Here is a 19,789-nt window from a genome sequence, read left to right as displayed (position 1 = left end):
TCAGAGTGATGACAGCCATCAAGGTCATCTGGGACTGTGCTTGGGCCATGGAGAGGGCTCAGCAAGCCCTGCAATCACTGCTTGCAGGGAGCACCAGGCTTCATTCTGAACACAAAGGCTCAGGGTTACCACTTAAACACTGAGGCTTTCTCTCTGTCATGCCTACACATGCATATGAGCACATTCATTATTTGTATCACCAGAACTGGGATCTGGGGAGCTGAGGAAAGTGAAACTGAGGAGTTAAATCCTAATGGGGATTGCAGGGCCTCAGCTGGAAAATCTCCACAAGCTTGGAGCAATCAAATGCAGCTGAGGCCAATTTAAAACAAAACAAAACAACATCAACAAAAATCTATCTGTTCTCCTGGCAGGGGGATTTGCAGAGCTGTTGCTGAACAATAGGTCGCAGGGTATAAAAGACTTGCTCGGAAGTTACCCCCTTTTAAGCACGTTAAGGTATGTGGTGGGTAGGGTGTCTGCATGTGTGAGCAAAAGCCGTGTGTTTGCTTGAATAAGAAACCCAAAAATAAACAAGTAACAGTAGAGAGTCTTTCACTGTTTAAGCAGAGTGCCATTTGATATTTCATACAGTGGTTATTTTCTGTCCTTGCCATTAAACCTGAAGGACGAGTGAGAAAAGAACCTCTGTCTTCCCCCCCCCCCCCCCCCCCCCAAATATGTATTTTCTCTGACCAGTAAAGCGTTGCTGTTTCATACTAGGTTTGTTCAGAATGTTGAAATTCTGAGTTTTGGGGGTTTTTTTTAACTTGCTAATTAAACTTTCGTATAAATTTTGCAAGTATCCCAGAATTGCATTTAGTAGCTTTCTTATAAGTAGTTGCTGTATTTAGGATTTGACATTTGGTAGGTTGAAATCAGTTGTGTAAATCCATGGATGTGTGCTTTTTTTTTCTATTAACTATATCTACAGAACTAGCACATTTATATAAATATTTATGGCTAAGTGCCTTTTAATCCTCAGTGCTATACTTATTTAAAGTTTGCCATTTCTGCTTGCACTACTGTCAGTAGACTGATTTGTTAGAGTTATGTAAAGTGTGTAGTAAATCTTAACACTAAATTTTAACTACTCCTTTCAGCAGTTTAAAAAAGTGTCAACTTTTTTTTGCAGAGAAGAGACTTGGATTTTTTGCATTTGCTTCACTTTTTCTCTTCTTCCAGGTAGGATATGATAAGTCTCGAGTGATTATATTACCAATTGTATCACATCATCTTTCACTGACTTAAAATGCCCTGCATATATCTTGTGTCACTGCAGAAGAGAATTCAAATTTGAATATCATGTTAATTGTACTCTACAGAAATCTACATTCCTGATAAAATTAATATGACAATTTGTATTCTATCTCTTTCTATTTTTGTTTTTTTGCCTTTGGTTGAAGGAAAACCTCGTGCTATATTCATTCAAAGCTTTCTGAAGCTTTGTTTTTCCCTAGAAGATGTCCTAGATTTTATTCTTTAATGTTGTTCCTGATTTATTGAATGTCCATGTTTCCCTGGATAGTACCATCTTTTGAGTTATACATCATCGGAGTGACTCATTCCGATGATGTATTGCATTAATACATCATCAAAGCGCCTTGCTCTGCTGTTGCACTAATGATATGTTAGTATAATACATCATCAGAGTGAACTGCACTGATGATGTATTACTCAGATGGTGATGGCATTCTGTGAAGAAAAGGTTGAGGAGCAGGTTCAATACAGTCACAGGAGAAAAATTAGTCAATACAGAGTATAACTGTTTCTCCAGTAGTGATGCTGATGCTAAATTAGCACCATAGCCCCTGATCTGTACCCTTGCAGAAACACTGAGACATGCATTATCCCCGAAAGAGGAATGAATTCAGAACACTCAGCTAAAGAATTTTACAGATGAGAGGAGAGGTGTAACCATACATATCACTGGAAAGCTAAAGGTTATATATATAGCTATAATTACTGGCTACCGAGAGATCAGATGAATCAAACAGGGCCAAAATAAGACCAAAGTCTAGGTATGTTCAGTAGCTGCCTCTCTGGTGGAGAATGTGACACAGGGAGATGGAGATATAAGGGCTATAAATATGCTGTCTGAATTAAAACAGCTGCCACTTAGAAACCCCCATCAGGGATATTAAAATATTCTGAGGCATGTAGGAAGGCTATGCTATAGTACTTTTTTTTTGTAACTTTAAATTATGTACTTTTTTAGTCGTGCTATGTCACAGGCAGAACACCAGGGTCTCAGTGCTGTGTGCTCTCTCATGAGCTCCAGGTGTAACAGACAAATTTCTAAGCGTGCACAGCTGATACACATAGAAATTAAAGTGTTAGATCTTTTGGTGTTCAAGTTGCTTAAAATTGTGTTTTTCAGTGACTGGAAGGACAAAATTGTGTATGTGCATGTATGGCTGGAAATTCCACAAAATCAGACTTCTATTATGCTGATATATTTGTAAAAGTGACACTTTATATGCCACACTTAATTTCTTTTACTTGTACCTATCTTTCTCTTGGATTGATCTCGGGAAGGAGGTTCTAGAGCAGCTACCTTCTGAGTTCAATTTCCAGGAAGGTGGAGGTGAAAATAGTGTTAAAATGAAACCTGTCAAGCTTGTAGAGAAGAGAAAGATGGTATTATTCCCAGATTTATTTATTTAATACAAGGCAGGGGCTGTGACATACAGGTTTCTATACAAGAACAAAACATAATACAGGTTCAAAAAGGGTTGTGGCATGGTGTTCATGTCCCCACAGACCTTGCTTTCCCACCTTCTCTCTCATTCTGTTAACTCCTAATTCCCTTCATCTTTTTTCAGCTGTTTTGCAGCTAGTGCAAGGTGCACGTCATGCTCCACCATTCTACGTGCCCCTGCATTCCTGCCCTGCACCTGCACAGCCTGGGTGGGCTTTTCTCTGGGATGTGTGGGAGCATGCCAGGCTATGGCTCCGGGCACCCTTTGCAGGAGGGTCTGTGCACAGCTTGCTGCTGTTCTCCTTGCCCCAGAACTGTACTTTGGCTGGGCTGGCAACTCCCAGTCTGGGTAACTTTCATCTCTGAAACTGGGGGAGAAATTCCTTTGTAATCATAGATTCCCCTCTACCATCATACAGGTGATTGCCACACTCACCATTGCCATCATAGTCTCCTTGACGCCAGACCAAAAAAAAAAAACCAAAAAGCAGCTAACACTGTTTTGTGCACCCAGTCAGTTTGAAGAGCAGTGATGAGATGAGGGTAGTGCCACTGAGGTGCAGCAGTGTCAGGCTGTGACTCCTGGCAGCAGGAAGGGAACACTCTTGCCTATCTCAGCAGCCTCCTTACAAAACTCTGTGAGGATTCCTACTCTTGGCTGTTTCATGCTCTGTTATATAAGCTTCCAAACCAGTCCTTCCTCCCTTGCTCTCCTGATCATCCATCTTCTACAACTTGCAGAAAGACAGAGTGAGAGTGACTTAAGATACGCTTTTTTTCTCTCTCTATGTGTTTTTTTCCTTTTATTCCCCCCTTCCTTTTCTTCTATTTTGTTCTATTTTGTTTCCCCCTTCCATGCCAGCTCTTTCTTTGTAGAGGTGATCGCTTTAAACTTGTATTATGTGGTCAAGATACACTTTAGATATAAATTAGCTTTGAAAATAAAATATATTGTACCTGTTCTTAAAAAATCACAATGCTTTGTGGCAATATTCCCAAGATATTTATCAATGCCGCAAGTAATTGTTTCTCATTATTTTCAAATATTCCTAGACTGTGCTCTATGGAACTGAAATCACAATGTCAAGCTTTTATTTGGAAGTGAATACTTCAGAGCTACTCCATATTTCTATCACTACTGCAGGTATTTTCATAACAGCTCTCTCTTGTGATCCTTTAGTGTCTCTTTATAAGAAACAGAAAATTAGACAAGATTTTAAAAAGAAAATCAGGAAATTAGTGAACTTATTTTTTGTGCATGCATTTCTGATACTACTTTTAGAAAAAATAAATGTGATGCTGTTCAAATAAATGCAGAAGAAACATTTTACAAATTATTTTTTCAGTAATACTTTCAGCATTCAGATTTAGCATCTGATTTGCCATTTTCCATTTGTGGATTTGCACTAAAGTCAGATGATATTGTGAACATTAAGGCTTATTTAGAAAATTGCAGATGTCATGAAAAGTAACCAGGTTCCCCCTAGATATGTATAAAATATTACTTCTGTATCCTAATTAGTGGTAATGACTTTTAATAATGCAAGAAGTAGGATGTACCTTTTGGGTCTGGACAAACTAAGCCGTAGTTTTTAATGTGGCTCATACATGTGTTTTGTTTCAACTAAGACAATCTGCCATAACACAGGACAAAACAAGATGTTCTAATTTTCTATAAATAAAGCTTGCTTTGGTTAAGATAGAAACTGCCAATTGCAGAAATACACACGTTGTTCGTAATTTATAAACAATAAACACTTCTTTTGGCAGGCTTCCATGCAGTTCCTTTCTGCTCGAGGTCTAAACTGTGAATGAGAAATGATGTGAAAGTTACAAATGGAATGGCTGAGGGACCTGGCAGGGTTTGAAGTGATATTGGTGCCAATCCAAATCCATGCTAGACTCCGTTAGGATAGGCCAGTTCAAAGATGTAATACAACTTACTGGAAGTGGCTATATCAATGAAATGTCAAGTGAAATATATATAGTAGTCTAATTGCCATGTGGTAATGACAGAATATTGCTGAGGCTTTTCTCATTTCTGCCTTTCGTATTATGGTGGAGATGCAGATAAGCAGTTACTTGTGCATCTGGATTTCAAATGGTTGAAACTTCAGTTAGCTTTATATTTATAAGGGTGATGTTGGATAAAATGAACCTTTTTGGGGAAAAGTGTGGAGAGATTTGGCATCAGACAAGCCATAACTGGCAAATTGTTGAATACTCATTGCTTTGAACATGAAAATGGCCCTTTTGTATCAATTTGCTTTCCATCTCCAGTCTCCTCTGCCATGCCTTATTACAGCTGTGGCTTGGGATCACCTCTGGAATTTTTTTTCTTCTTCTCCTCCTCTCCCGATCAGCACGAAGTGGGTACACTACTTAAATGGGTGCTCCAGGCTCACTCATGTCACGTGAACATCATGCTCAGGCTTTTTATGTGAGCAATGGACTGGTTTTATTGTGCCAGTAATCCAAACACTTATTTCTTCCCACTTCTTCAGGGTGGGAAGGTGCTAAAACTTCAGGCTTTTCTAATTGTCTGAAATCAGTCAGATTTGGGTGGGAAAACCTTCTTTTTAAAATGTTTATACTTCTGTCAAGTGGTCAGCACGTTACTGCTCTCATAGTAATCGACACTGTTAGAGCTCTGCTCTAACAGGAACCAGTGTTTTCAGATTTTCCTGAGCTGGTTTGGTTTAAGCAGGCTCTAGCATTTCCTTCCCTAGTCCAAGAGTTATCCTAGATAAATTTCCTACAGCCCACTGCTACAACACAATGACCTGGTTTTTTGACACTTCACAAAACATGTTTGTCTCATCAGAAAACACTGTTTAGTGAAGTTTATATATTTAGTTAATTCCTTTGAGGTGTTGGTTTTCAGTGAATTAAGAATCTGAACATTATTTCTGGTCATTTGTGGTTTACCATCTCTATGCAGAACCAGTGCCCCTTTCCGATGCAGTGTCTGCTACTCTTCCACATCTGTAACTTAACCTCCTCTTCCTGTATAATTTATATACTGAAATTGTAATTCTCCATTGATCCAAAATCAAAAAGCCCATTGATTTCTGTCATTCTGCTTTTTCAGAAATGGTTTGTAGCACTGACTACAGGCCTGCACTGAAGCTCACTGAAGTCAATGGATGTCTTTCAGCTAACTCTTAACAAGCACTGGGTCAAACTCTAAAATGCAACTCTTTCTACTAAAAAAAAACCAACAGCAGGACTTTTTCAGATCAGTAGGGGAGTGCTGTAGGCAGAAGACCAAATCTGTGTGTATGCATGCATTGTCCCTCAGGGATGTTCCCTTAGAACTGCAGACAGCAGAATAATAAATCAATTATCTGATTAAAACAAAAATAATTAATATGCAATTATGACAGATGTCAGGCCAATTAATATGTAAATATTCATAAACTACCTGACAAATTGCACATATGCAAGAAGAAATCTTTAAATATGAACACCCCACTGTGTTTGTTGAACATAAGGGCAGGATGTTTCTAATTTGGTTGGGGAAAATAGCAACATGTATTTCAAAATAATTTTGTTTTCGTTTATCAAATACACATTCCCAAGAGTGAACAATGAGCTGTGATCTGTATAAACAAATAAAGTCTTTATGTGTCTCAGCACTCCAAAACTTAAAATGTTTGCTTAAAATTGGCAGAACTAATATCAATCCAAGTCATTCAAGCTATGATAACATTAAAAATAATGTATACTTGTTCAGTTAAGAAGCTGCAGTTCTTCACCAAGCTATCAGGTTTAACTAATTAATGGTTCCTTAATAATTAACCTGGGTTAATTGGTGTATCCCCATCAATCATTAATTTTTTCATTCATTGATCACTTTGTCAATTCAATGCATGTTAACCATCCACAACCAAATTTACACTTCAGCCACTTTTAAGGTAACCTACACAAATTAATTTATTTTCTGGGTTAATTATTAGTTAATTCCCTTGGTAATTATTCACTAGTTTAATTATGTTTTACCTTGCATTCATTATCTAGTCTTCAGTTAATAATTGTATAAACTATTTTCTCTGTTAATTTTTAACTAGATATCCCTTATTAACCATTAAATAACCCCATCACTAGCATATATGTTCCCAGCTTTAGTTTACCTGTGTATCGATCTCATCACCATGTGGCAGTAAATCATCCCTGCATTTGACAACTTTGTTAAATTTAACAGGCCAATGTCTGAGCTGGACTAAATTATGTCTCTTTTACTAAGGCCCAACCTGCTGTCAGAATGAAAGTGCTACTCATGAGTGGTTCATATTCATTTCTTGATCAAAACGTGGACATAGTCATTTCTGTGACTCTTTATTTCTTTGAGATGTCCAAGACTGAAGGTTTCCCCAGCTTTGTCATAGTTGCAAAGGAGACTTCAGACCTCTGGCTAGTAAGTTGAAAAAGAGGATTTTTTTTTTTTTCAGAGATAACTTCCTTAAGAATATGTGGCAAGACAGATGAATAAGAGGAACATTGTGGAATCTCCAGGGCAAAAGAGTTTAAGGACAACTCTTCTGTCAGGAATCTTTTCAATATAGGAGAAGGGTAACTCTCACAGGTAATTAAATCCTTTTTTTCTCCTAATTTAGCAAATTTCATGATTGCATGGCTGCAGACCCATCCTGCTTTGCGACATACTGGTGACAATTTCTTCATCTGTACACTGTGCATCTTGCATAAACAGATACAGCTAGAATTGGATACAGTTTCTCTATTAAAACTTTTCTCTGGCAACATAATCTTCTTTAAAACAGTAGCTATCAAAATATAGCTTTTACTTTGCAGTAGATATAGGCCATACCAAAAAGTAGTACAAGTGCCCATAGAGAGAAGGTAAATGCTAGACTCCTGTGAGGCACCTGCTCTTCTGAAGCAATCAGTTTGATTGGTGCAATATGAAATGCTCTGCTATTTTTACATTGCTCTATTTTTCTTTAATAATTTTCCACTCGACAACTGCTTTCCCACATTACCTTCAAATTTCTTGTAGAAAAGGATGTTGAAATTGTCTTTTCTCTATAGGGATGGATGACTTCCTAACAGTGACATTGCAGAGTCATTGTGGTTTCAAAACACTGGTATTTATATTGAAATTAAAATTTGGGGTTTGTTTTTTTTTTTTTCTTCTTTTTTGACCAAAATAATATGTTTCCAGTGAGGTAAAGATTATTTCCTAAATTAAGAAGAAAAAGACTAAGATACTTGCTTTCAGAGCTGGTGACTGATATGAGAACACAGAATGTGGCAGAAAATAAATGGGAGCATTTTATATGTTAAACTCAATTGCTTGAAAATTTATTCTTTTAAATTTGTTTGTTTTATTTGTGTATTTTAATATTGTCTCTACTGAATTTTCATGGAAAATATAAGAATTCCTATTGCTTGCCAGCAATTTCATCTATTTTTACATATATTTAAATAAATATTCAAAATATAAAAATAAAAGTGCATCTATAGACATTCGAGTGAGACAGAGATGCATTTTGTTTTCCTTCACAAAACTAAACCCAGAAATGTCTTCGTAGTGTTTATACCTGTTTTGATATCAAAGCCAATTATTGTAAAATTTTTAAAAATTATTTTTGACCACAATGTTTTTGTTTCTTTGAGGAAGTAGAGCAGGCGCATGATGTTTGTGTCATGATGGATGTTGAGAGAAGAATGTCTTCTTAAAGTTTCATCCTTTGAATGAATTTAAGTATAATAAGTTTTTAGTGATTGGTGATTGGTTCTTTCAGTGATTGGTTCTGCAAAGCAGTGATTTCATTCCTTGGGTCTGGTTTACATTACTATCTACATCATGATGATTTCATCCTCTTTCATAGTACTTACTCTAGTAAGGAATGCCCTTTTTCAGTCAGTGAGATGACAGCAGGAAAAAGAAATGAAAAGGTAGGTGTCAGACATAGTATCTCTGAGTTAACAAAAAAGCAAACACCAGGTACATAAAATTGTTTTCTAGAGAAGCAAACTAATTTGCTAGAAGTTAAGCACACTCCAAGTTAGTAGAGCACTTTTATTAGTATCAGTTTGCTGATCTTCTGCACATAGAGACCAAAAACCTTTTCTCAATATGCAAGACTGAATCCCTGGTCTTTGATCGAGAATGAATGTGTGGCAGCAATTTGTGTAGCAAAGGGGTGACAGGAGACAGCAATTTCCTTGCCCATATATCTTCTGTATGAGAGTTCAGAGTGGGTGTCTTTGTAAAAGACAACAGGAATCGTGAGCAGCTTTCAACTCAGAAATTAATTAAGCTGTTTAGTTAAATATCTGGTGGTGACACAATGGTGTCTGCTCGCTTCAGTTTAGTTAAACAAGTAAGATGATTATATATTAAATAATGATTAATTTATTTACTTTTGGTTATTAAAGCCTTTTCCTAAATTATTCTGGGAAAGTTTTTCAAAAGAGCCTAAGGGACTGAGCACAAAGTAGTACTGGATAACCTAAAAAGGCCCTGAAAAAGCTTGTGTGACTTTTATTACTTCTAAAGTATCGTGTTCCAGTGTATTAAGATGCTAAATGTTATATATAGCAATTTGATAATCTTATCTGGCACTGGTCTTTCATTTCTTAACATCTGTCTAATCTAAATGTGAAGTGTGTTCAAGGTTCAAGATCCAGCAGCAGTGCCATCCCTATCATCTGGGTGTGTGTTACATGGATCTTTGAAACGTTCAGGAGAGAAATCTCCAAATGCCTACATGCTAGCTATGACTTCACCTCAGTGTCAGAGAGATCTCTCAGCAGTAAAGAAAATCTGGTAGAGAACCTTCAAAACCATGCATGTGATTAAGAGCAGATCTAATGACTATGCAAGAAATTACTTTCATGGGCTTAAAGACACTTCTTTTTGAAGGTAAAACAAACCATGAAATTAGCTGATAACAAGGTTGAGATTTATACATTTAATCCCTTCAAGGCAAATCTCTGGATGAATTAGAGAAAACTGTCTCAAGATAGCCAGTATAACTAGCAGAATATTAAAAAAAAGGTATTAAAGAGCTAGCATAAAAGTGGGGGAGGGGGGAGGGGGGGAATTGGACCCTCCTAAACAAGTCAGAAACTAATGAAATTACTTAAGAAATGCAGCCTTTGGTTATGAAGATAAATCCATAAACAGCCCTATGTGCAAAAAGAGGTCATTAAAGATTTTTGTAAAATGAAATAAAAACAGTGAAGTGAATAAACAGATGAAAATTCAAAGAGACAAGTGAATTCCATAGTAGCCAAATGCATCAAAGGGCAAACTAGAACCAGGTAGTTAAAACTAAAATAGTATGGTAGGTAGCAAGCCAATACCTTGTTGTCATCATTCTGCTGTTTGCAAGTCATCTGCAAGCAGGTCCTCCAGCCTTTTACCATGCCATTGTTTTAAAATGGTGCTTTGATTTTCTAGTGAACCCGGTTTTTCTTAAACAAACTCTTGTTTCAGATTTTTGCGACACATTTTTTTTAATATTGTCAAGTTTTGTGTCTCTATGAAAAAAGCTTAGAACTTGGATCAGACTGTACTGGATCTGCAAATGTCATGAAAGATAATTGTATGAAGCTTGGTTCCAGAGGAATAGAAGCTATTTCTTTTTACTAGCTTAGTTTAACTGGTATTTCATGACCAACTTGCTGTACCTGCTATTCCTTTACAACCCCAATGTGTCTGCCACTATTTCAGTACCTTTCCTCCGGTAATGAATCTTCCCATGCCATCCTAAGATGTCATCCTTTGTTCTACACTATGACATTTTTAAGCAAACAAATTTCATCACTTTGATATCATAGACTGTCTATTTTATTCTTTATAGATTCTTTTCACTTAAATGATCTCAGGTGTAAACCAGTTTTCTCAACATGTATTGCAAAATATAGCCTTAATATGTTGGTCGTGCTCTCCCAGATCCAGGAGATGGACAAAGGGGCCAATATTGTCACTGGAAAGGACTATAGGTAAAATGAGGAAATTGGCCTATTTGCATTTGTGTGGATCATACCTTTTAAAATTATGTTTGGTTTTGCTATCAGGTTTCTCTGGTGTGCTATTGCACTAGATTATGGAATCTTAATTATGGAATTTTAACCATTGGCAGTTAAAATATCTAGTCATATATTCAGGTCTTCATTTTATCCCTATCTACAAAGCTTTATACCTAGTTTTGGAACCAATATTTTGTTTATCTCAGCATTTATTGCTTCCTTTAATAGTTGGTAAAAGAAATATCATATCACCCTACTCAAATAGTTTCTGGGGCTACAATATCATGAGAGTTTAGTACTGAACCTTGTTTCACTAGCAATACAGAACTTCCATTATTGATACCATTAATGAATGCAGAATGCTCTTCATGACAATTAAGAGATTCACATGCATACTTTTGAGTGCTTGATTTCACATATGAAAAGTATAACTTAGATGATATTTGCCTCTAAAAATAAGAGATTATAAAGATTTTAAAAATACTTCAGCACTGAAATCCTTCTCATATTCTTTTAATTTTCAGGAACAATAAGAAAAATATTATTTGCTTCCTTACAAAGGAATTTTATAGGAATAATAAAAATATTATAAATTACTATGTATCTTAATACATATTACATGTAGATTTCTGTTGGCTGTACGTTGAAGTATGCTCAGAAGTTTACCTTTTTTTCATATTTGGTTTGTCTAAGCAGTTATAGCCACAGTTTAATAAAGAGCACCAAACTTGTGGTGTACCTGCTGACTTACTTCCTTGGTGATTAGCTGCATCTGGAACAGAGGACTGCTATGAAACTGAGTACATACAACTGTTATTAGCAGGTCTGAAATTGTTCTGTTTTAAAATGTATCATTTGAAAAGAGTAAGGTTTGATTTAGGGAAGAGTGATATTTAATTAATTAAAACTTTAATTAAATCAATTACCCTAGGAAGATTTTATATATTAAGTCATGGTCAGACAGATAAAACCAAATGCCTGGCACCAGCAACTGGACATGAGAACCTGAAAGGAAAGCCTTTGCATATGATTACTCTGATTGAAATTTGCTGCAAAGGCCAAAATGAAGAAAAAATTTATTTTTGTATGAAGTGCAATTATTTTGATAATTAGGTCATTATTTACATTTCTTTTGGGGTGTATCTGAGACTGATGAGACAAATTCTCTTGATGATTGTTTAAAGGTTTTTAAAAAGGCACAAGTCAAAACTATGGAGATTGGTCCACAATACATATGTAAGCTGTATTTGTTAATGACTGTTAACCCTACAGTTTGCTAGCATGTGATACAGAAGTAAAAGAGCTAATATGTTCTATTGTGGACTGCAAGTCTGAGAGACAAAATTGAGCTAAAAGATGCTGTTCATTAATCCAGTTGTAAGTAGGTATCTTATCTTTTGGGCTTATGAGCTCAAGGCAGACAGATATTGCACACCCTTTCTTCCCCATTCCTTGATGTATCTTTGGGTTCAGCGACCAATATTTTTTCTAATAAGATCAAAGCATTATGTAGCAAATAGCTATGTAGCATGAATTTATATAAATTTCCCTGAAATATTGTTTTGGGTAAAAAACCATATTCATTGAAATTAAAACAAGTTTTCATTTCATTTTTGTAAGGTAGATTTGCTACCTTAAAGAAGTGGCAGTTTTCTAGATGCAACTTAAAAATAACCAAACCAAAACTGTCCTTGATTTTATTTTCCCTTTCAATACAGAAAACTGTGAATGATTTTATTAATATTAAAGGATTTTAAAAAAGATAAAGTGGAGTTATGTTTTGAAATATTTTTCTCACATGCTTTATTCCAACCTCTTTTCCTCTGTTTTTAGGGAAAAATAATCTGTCTAACGTGAAACAGATTGTTTTGTCTGTATGAGAACTTCTGTAGGTTTGATTAACACTACACTGTCAAGTCTTTGGGGTCAGGGCAGATTGTATTAGAAGCATGACAAGTAGTTAATGAATTTGCATTGACTAATCCATACAAAGCTAAAGATTTTTCTGTCAAGATTAATGTCCAAAAAGAGTAGGACACACTATTTGATACATTATCTTACACTGAATCATACTGTTATTGGACATAAGATTAAGGAACTGTGTTATTTTGTCTTATTCCATAGCTACACAACTGGGTTTTGCTATGACACTGATGTATAGTCATTGCTATAAGAATTCATTTAATCACCAGTAATGTCCTGCTGTAATTCCTCTGTATATGGTGTGTGTACTGGCAGTAACAGGGTAAGTGTCCAGTCTTACAAACATTCCCTTTCTAACAGTTCCTGCTGTGTAACCACTCCAAATGCAACTGGACTCAGAGATGCTTGGTCCCAATTTTGATCTATGCCTCCAGTGTGAACCAGTGTCCAAAGACCTGGTGATGAAACACTTTAAGCTTTCACATGCTGTCTAGATGTCATGTGGTTAAAAGAGTTGCTGTTCATTAAAATTGTAGTGGCCTAACTGAAATGAATACTCAGTGATTCTGTGAAATCTCAAGAGGCAGAATTCAGTGAAAAGAACTACTGGAATTCTTTTCCAGGGAAATTAGGCATACTATTCTTGTCAAAATGGTAAGAACAGATAGGGGAAACTCTGGGTCTTGAAGAAGTAAAAAGGATTAAGAAAGATGTCTTATCAAATTTTGAATAAAATTCCAGAGCCTATGCAAAATAAATAAGAGAATAAAGATAACATCCTTCTCATAAGGGGTGTCCATTTAAATATTGATGTAGAAGTTACAATCCACAATAACAGCAATGAATGCAGGAAGAGTGCCCAAGAGGAGAGAAATAAGGCAAGATATTCTCCTTGCACATTTTTTTAAAGGTGACCATTTTGTTTAGGAATAAACCATATAGAAGTTTATTTAAAAAAAAAAAAAGTCTTACAAATCCATAGTTGACATCTTGAGTAGATTCAGTTTTCTGTATTATATCTAGGAATTATATCTAGCCAAATTCCCAAAAAATAAACCAATGTGATTACTCTGTTCAAATTAAATATCGAGGTAAAACATATTTCTTAGCAAGGAAAGGAGTGATTTATGGGTTTTTTTCTGTTTTACATAGAAGATATTACCTTAATCATTCTTTAAGAATATTTCTTAAGGAAGAATATGAATTGTATCAATTACAAGATATCCTAATATTTCGAATGAAGACACTGGGTTTATGGTAGTTTAAATGAAAGAGGTAGCTCAGTTATCAGAATGGTCCAAAAGAATAGCATATTACGATTTACTAGGGAAAGATTAGAAGGCAAATTGAGAAATTACAATGCTGCTGCATTTTTAGCACTGGGTGCAGTGCCAATTTTTTCAATTTAAACAAGGAGGAAGTAGAAATTGGGGAAACTGCAGAAAAAAACCCAAACATGGTCAACACGGAGGATGTAAGGGATGGAACCATTTCCATGTGAGCTAAAAATTAACCACATGGGAATTTTCAATCTGTAATGAGAGAAATTAAAAGATGTGCAGAGACAAGACTGTAAAAAAAGCTTGTCAAGTTGTTCCAGAGGTAGAAAGATAAGTAACTATTCACTCTCTGTACCAATCTTAAACTAAATTTTCATCAAGTGAAAGCAATAGGTAAACAAAAATTATTTCTATCCACAAAGCAAACGTAAGCTGTTAAACATCTTTGCCACAGGCAAATATGTTTTTAAAAACTACCTGATAGCAAGAAATAAAAGTTCTCAAAATTCTATGAAGTCTAAAGATGACACCTCTAGATCACGGATTTGTTGGAGGTTGTATGAGTGTAATTGGAAGATGTTTATGTTCTGTGCAGTATTTTGTGAGAACTGGTAGTGGATGTCTAAAAAAGTAGGTTTAGATATGATATAAAGATATCTGTAATAAAGCCCTCTTGTTTTGTCTTGTTTACCCCTTTTAGAACATGGCTTCATCTTTTATTTCAGATATTTAAGTTGCTGTTTAGGCACTATTTTTTTGTCTGGGGCCCAAGTCTAGTTAACTGCATATATGAATTCATTGCACAGGAAAAGCTTGACAACATCCAAAAAGCTTCCGTGGGCTCCACACTGTTTAAAAGTATCCAGAAGAATAATATGAAAATATAAAGGCTAAAAATTAGTTAATGAAAAATATTGGCCTATAAGATAAGAGCTATGGAAGGTTGTAAATTAATATTTAGGGCACATACTTCAAAAATGGAGAATGGTAAATATGATTTACCTTGCTAGTAAAGCTGTTGGCTGTGTGGATTAGATTCATCATTATCACTTATTATACCACCTGAAGATGAATGGCACAGGCTGACACCAACCATTTGGTTCCTGAGGTGAATATGATCATAGACCTCTCATAAACAGTACTCATTTATGTCTTCAGCCTTCTTGGTTTTGATCCGCTCTCTGCAGTAAATGCGGATTGCCTACTTCCCTACCACATGGTGCATCACAGAGCTTTTAAGTATTGCATTTAAGTGCTTTCACAGCTGCTGCAGCTTTTACATCCGCATATGAATCTCTATAACTTGGATAAATCAAATGGTAACTATGTCTTCACAGCGAACTTCACTGCTTCCATCACTCAAGAGTGTCCTTAGACTCTCTTATATGCGTGTGCACCTTATTTTAAATTCTTATTTTAGCTAATTTAAATGGAGTGAGGCCATGCAACACTTCTCAAAACTGTGTTTGTTCTCTAGTTCCAGGAATTGCAATCACTTGTTAGCTGACTCATCAGTATGAGCCATGGCAAAACTGTAGCAATGTAGAATGCAATCAGCTGGTCAGTAAATAAAACCTCTCATTAATCAGTCTTGTGGCTTTGGAGGTTGTTTTGTCATTAAAAAAGCATGCTTATTAAGAAGCTAGTGTGGTGTTGAGACAGATGACATCAGAGCTTGGAGAATTTACTGGAAGACATTTAGCAATTATCTAGACAAATCAACAGCTGATCATTTGCAATCGTCAGCTTTGCTTCTTTGCAAAGAACCATGGGCAGTTCTTACCATGGAACCTGGGGCATTCATCAACACAAAAATATTAGAAACATCCCTAAAATCTTTCTTTGTTGTACTCCCTTTCTAGTTTAATGCTGTATCAGAATAACATCACAGAGGTTTAGGTCTGTTGTACGATGGAGGAAACTACAACCTTGTCATAACATATAAGGAGTGACAAAATGATTCACACTGTAGTGCTACTCTGTGTTTCAGAGTTCTCACCATGCTGGGTGCTTGCATAGTAAAACTCCGGGGTACAGTGCATTAGTGTGCAAGGACAACATGTGAAAAGAGGCATGCAGGAAAGGAACCAGGGCCCTTAAAAGGTAGTGGACTTGTTTTCTGTTTTCAAGCATACACCTGTCTTGGGGTACAATACCAAATAGATATTCTCATCTATTAAAGTTATTAATGAATAACTGATAGTGTATTGTTGGTATAATACTGATCTCTTAAAGCATTAAAAACACTAGAGGTGTCTGTGCACTTGTGGAAGTGCATGCACGCACACAGTGCATGTGGTAAATGTGCTGGAACACTTTCTGCTGAGATTCTGAGCAGAAGAAAAGCACTAGAGCTGCTGTTGAATACAAACTGGTCTGGCTAATCTCCAGAGAGCTAGAATCAGTCTCTGGGTCACTGTTCAGGAAGAGCCAAATATTGTCAGACTAAATTGATTTAAGAGTGTCTTAAGGTCAGAGGCAGACAATTCTGTAGGCTTTGTGAACTATTCAAGCCCATTAACAAACAACAGTTTACACACTAAGGATTCTTGTCTTTCTTTGGGATTTATTTAGCCAATGAGTCTCCATACTTGCAGTCAATGGTGAAGAAAAATACATGTGGAAACTATCCACATTTTTGAGACTTGCTGTAAAGTTAGGTAAGAACTTTAGGGCATGCACTACTGTTTGTTTCCATGGTCCATAATTAATGTCTCATAGCACTGTTATTTCTTAAATGAAAGAATTGAAAGAATCCTGCATTTACATGCACAGCATCTTTGCAAAGCAAACTCTGAAACATTGTGACTAAGAATTCTGAAGGGGTAAAAAAAAGAGAGAGACATATCTTCATGGCACGACTGAGGATCGCATTCAAGAAATTTGCTTGATGCAAATGGGGATGGTGAAGGAATAATTTTTTTTTTTTAATTGAATTATGGGTTGTCAGACTGTTTTCATATTTCAGTGAAGATCTTATTTTTCAACTAAACAACACTGTCAGTACTAGTTCATTAATATTATCAGAATGGGCTTATTTCTATTGGCTCAAATGCCTCTTCATCGGAAGGATTTTTTTTAAAAAGTCTTGATTTTATTGTATTTCACTTTGCTTCAAAGGAGTTTTATTTATAGTAATTATTTAATGACTTGCTAAGGACCTTTAAATACAGCATACATTCACTAGCTCTTTTATGCAGTCAGAGGGAATGCACACAAAGATATTAGTAGAAAATAATTATGTGGATTTGACCATTTGACAGTAAACTGTAATGAATCTAGCAAAAACTCCACTGTAGATCTTATTAGATTTTAGATGCAGCATACTTATGTTCAAGAGAGTAGAAGAGGAACTCATAGTAGTGGTGTAAGAGGAAGCTGTGTTATTAGAAGAATGAAAAAATGTAAAGTGAATATTTAATCACTTGAAGTTTTATTTTACTGTCTAAAACTAGGTGGTTTTTTTGTTTTTTTTCAGAGCTAAGTGATTGTGCTTGCTTACACCATGTTTTAATTGCATGCTCTTTACTCTCCTTGCACATCATGAAAAAATGATATTGCTAATCTAGGCTGAGACTCTTCTGCTGTGTGCAACTTTTCGTACCTAGTGTGAATAAACCAGTGCAAGAGAAAGCTGTTTTAATTGTGTTCTCCTTTCCTGAGGAGATTTCAGTTCCAGAAGTGTGTCAAAGTCCGAATCCCAAATGCTTAAATTCACTACCTCTCACTTTGTGTACAGTTTCATCATATAGCTTTAAAAAGAAGATTCAATTTTCTTTTTATTAACACAGGTTTTTAAACTGTAATTGACTTTGTAGAGATAGGTATAGAATTAATGCAAACCCAGAAAAAAAATGAGAATTTTTTTTTTTTCTAGTGGAAGTCTATGTTACTGATAGGTTTGTGAATGTGTACTTTTACATAAAAACGCTGTGAACTTCTATCTCAGATTACTTGCTCTGGTACTGTCTGGATAGTGATTCAAAAGGGGAGTACATTTCTCTTGCTCCATTAAAGGAGTTAGCTGCTGCTTTTCATCAGCTCACACAAACTGCCAAAGCATGTGTCTGCCTTAAATGTCTGCCTTACCCTCCTTACACCTAATGCACTTTCTCTATAAACTCTGGGGACTGCACCGAGCTTTTATAACTGGCAGCATGGCATAGCAAGGGATGAAGGCAAGGCGAGAAAAAAAGATATTAAAGCTTCTTACTAGGACATCAGGACCATTGTTCATCATCAGAGGTGTCCTTGTGAAATGTTGATACTTCCAGCAGTCCTTGGAAAGTCATACTTTGCCACTAAATGGAAAACAGCAATTATGCTCTGATGGATGTTCAAGATTACAGTATTTCTTATTCCCAATTTTTACAGCTTCAAATAAATACCTCCCTTGTTTCCTGCTGTCTTACTACTCCCAAAGAGTGCATTCACGAGTGAAGAAGTCCTAGATATGTGATAACTAGACTATCTGTGTAATGTCTTTTTCTACTTCTATGAGAAGTCAATATTTCATTTACATTTCTTTCCTCTGAAACTCCAATCTCCTTCATGCTCTCCATTTTCTGAATTTTAGAATCAGAGTGGGTCTTTCCAGCTTGTCTATTTAACTGTGAACAAAATCTTCTTTGTCATATTCTGTTGGTTTTCCTTTCAAAGTTGCTTGTAATTCTAAATTGAAGCTTCTATTTTCTTTTGTGACTAAAAACTTACTGGAAAAATGCGACTTTCCTCATAGAGACTGGTTGCTACAGCTCATGCTACACACACACAATTTTCTGCTCTTTAGTCCATCCTTTGACATTTTTCTACCTCAAGTTTACTGATTGCTCAAGGAAAAAAAGGTCAATATTTGAACACCTTAGGTTTTCAGGTCCTGCTTATACTTTTGAGGGACTAGACTAAAATCATAGAAGGGTATAGGCTGTGTGTTGTAGTTATTTATTAATCCTTAGGTGCCTCCTTCTTAGACCAGTACTGAGAGCCTTAAGTGAGACCACTAAATTCTCTATTCAATGCATGAGAATTGTTCAGAATCTTATTATGGCACCTACAGCAGATACCCCAGAGTGGGAACAGAAGTGTACAGGAAATTCAGAGAGGAGTGCCTGACTTATATGGAGATATGCATCTCCATTAGGAGTGTGCAAATCTTTATAAAGATACCTGTATCTCTACAAGAAATGTAGAGTCTTAAATCCTTTCTAGGTTGTAAAGTAAGCACATGCCTTTAAAATTATATGCATTCCAAATGGGAAGATAGAGCTTCAAACCCCCTGTTTCTGTCTCCACAGAGCTTACTGGTTCCCCATCAGGATCTTCCAATACTTAGTCCTGCACAGGAATTTCTGGCCTGAAGGATGCACCACCCATTTTGTATAAAAGAATTAGAGGTCTGTTCGTGGACTTAGTGAAAATGATGCTTCAGCCCTGAAGTTTAATGATCACATAAGGCAGAAGGTGTAAGGTTTCAGTTCCAGAGCTCTGCAGGAAATGTCCTGTAGAGTGGGCAGGTAAAGAAGTTTTCCATGCTGATTGTTATGAAAAGTATTGAGTTATGAAAAACTAAAACAAAACCATAGATAAAAAACTTGATGGTTCTCTTCTAATTAATTAATTTGTTGAACTATTCAATTCCACAAGCCATAGAAATTTTGATACAACCCATGAACGTAAAAAAGCATTTTTTATCTAAAGTAGATCCCCTGTGTGGGTGTGTGATCTGCAGAGCAATCCAGCTATCAGATTTTGGTTCTTAAATATTCCACAAGTTTGGATGAATTGGCTGTAGCTGCAATGGTGGTAGTTTGCAACTAGTTACATTTATAAAATCATAGTATATTGAAAAAACAATACTTACAACATATTTGATGCTTCATCCATT

The 19,789-nt window shown here is 35.9% G+C and overlaps 1 long non-coding RNA gene across 2 annotated transcripts; it reads left to right on the top strand.

The window, feature by feature from the left end:
* The first annotated feature begins 372 nt into the window (after window positions 1-372).
* Window positions 373-19,484, top strand: LOC138112811 (uncharacterized). 2 transcript variants are annotated; one of them, XR_011151852.1, is made up of 5 exons: window positions 373-459; window positions 1,136-1,185; window positions 3,755-3,845; window positions 7,153-7,286; window positions 19,200-19,484. It is a non-coding gene; the product is annotated as an uncharacterized lncRNA (long non-coding RNA). The 2 variants fall into 2 exon arrangements; XR_011151853.1 differs by lacking the exon at window positions 19,200-19,484 and adding an exon at window positions 7,751-7,984.
* The last annotated feature ends 305 nt before the right edge of the window (window positions 19,485-19,789 follow it).

This window comes from Aphelocoma coerulescens, chromosome 6 (genome assembly GCF_041296385.1).
Source record: "Aphelocoma coerulescens isolate FSJ_1873_10779 chromosome 6, UR_Acoe_1.0, whole genome shotgun sequence".
Taxonomy (NCBI): domain Eukaryota; kingdom Metazoa; phylum Chordata; class Aves; order Passeriformes; family Corvidae; genus Aphelocoma; species Aphelocoma coerulescens.
Note: the sequence above shows the minus strand (reverse complement) of the source record. Positions and strands in the feature narration are given on the sequence as shown.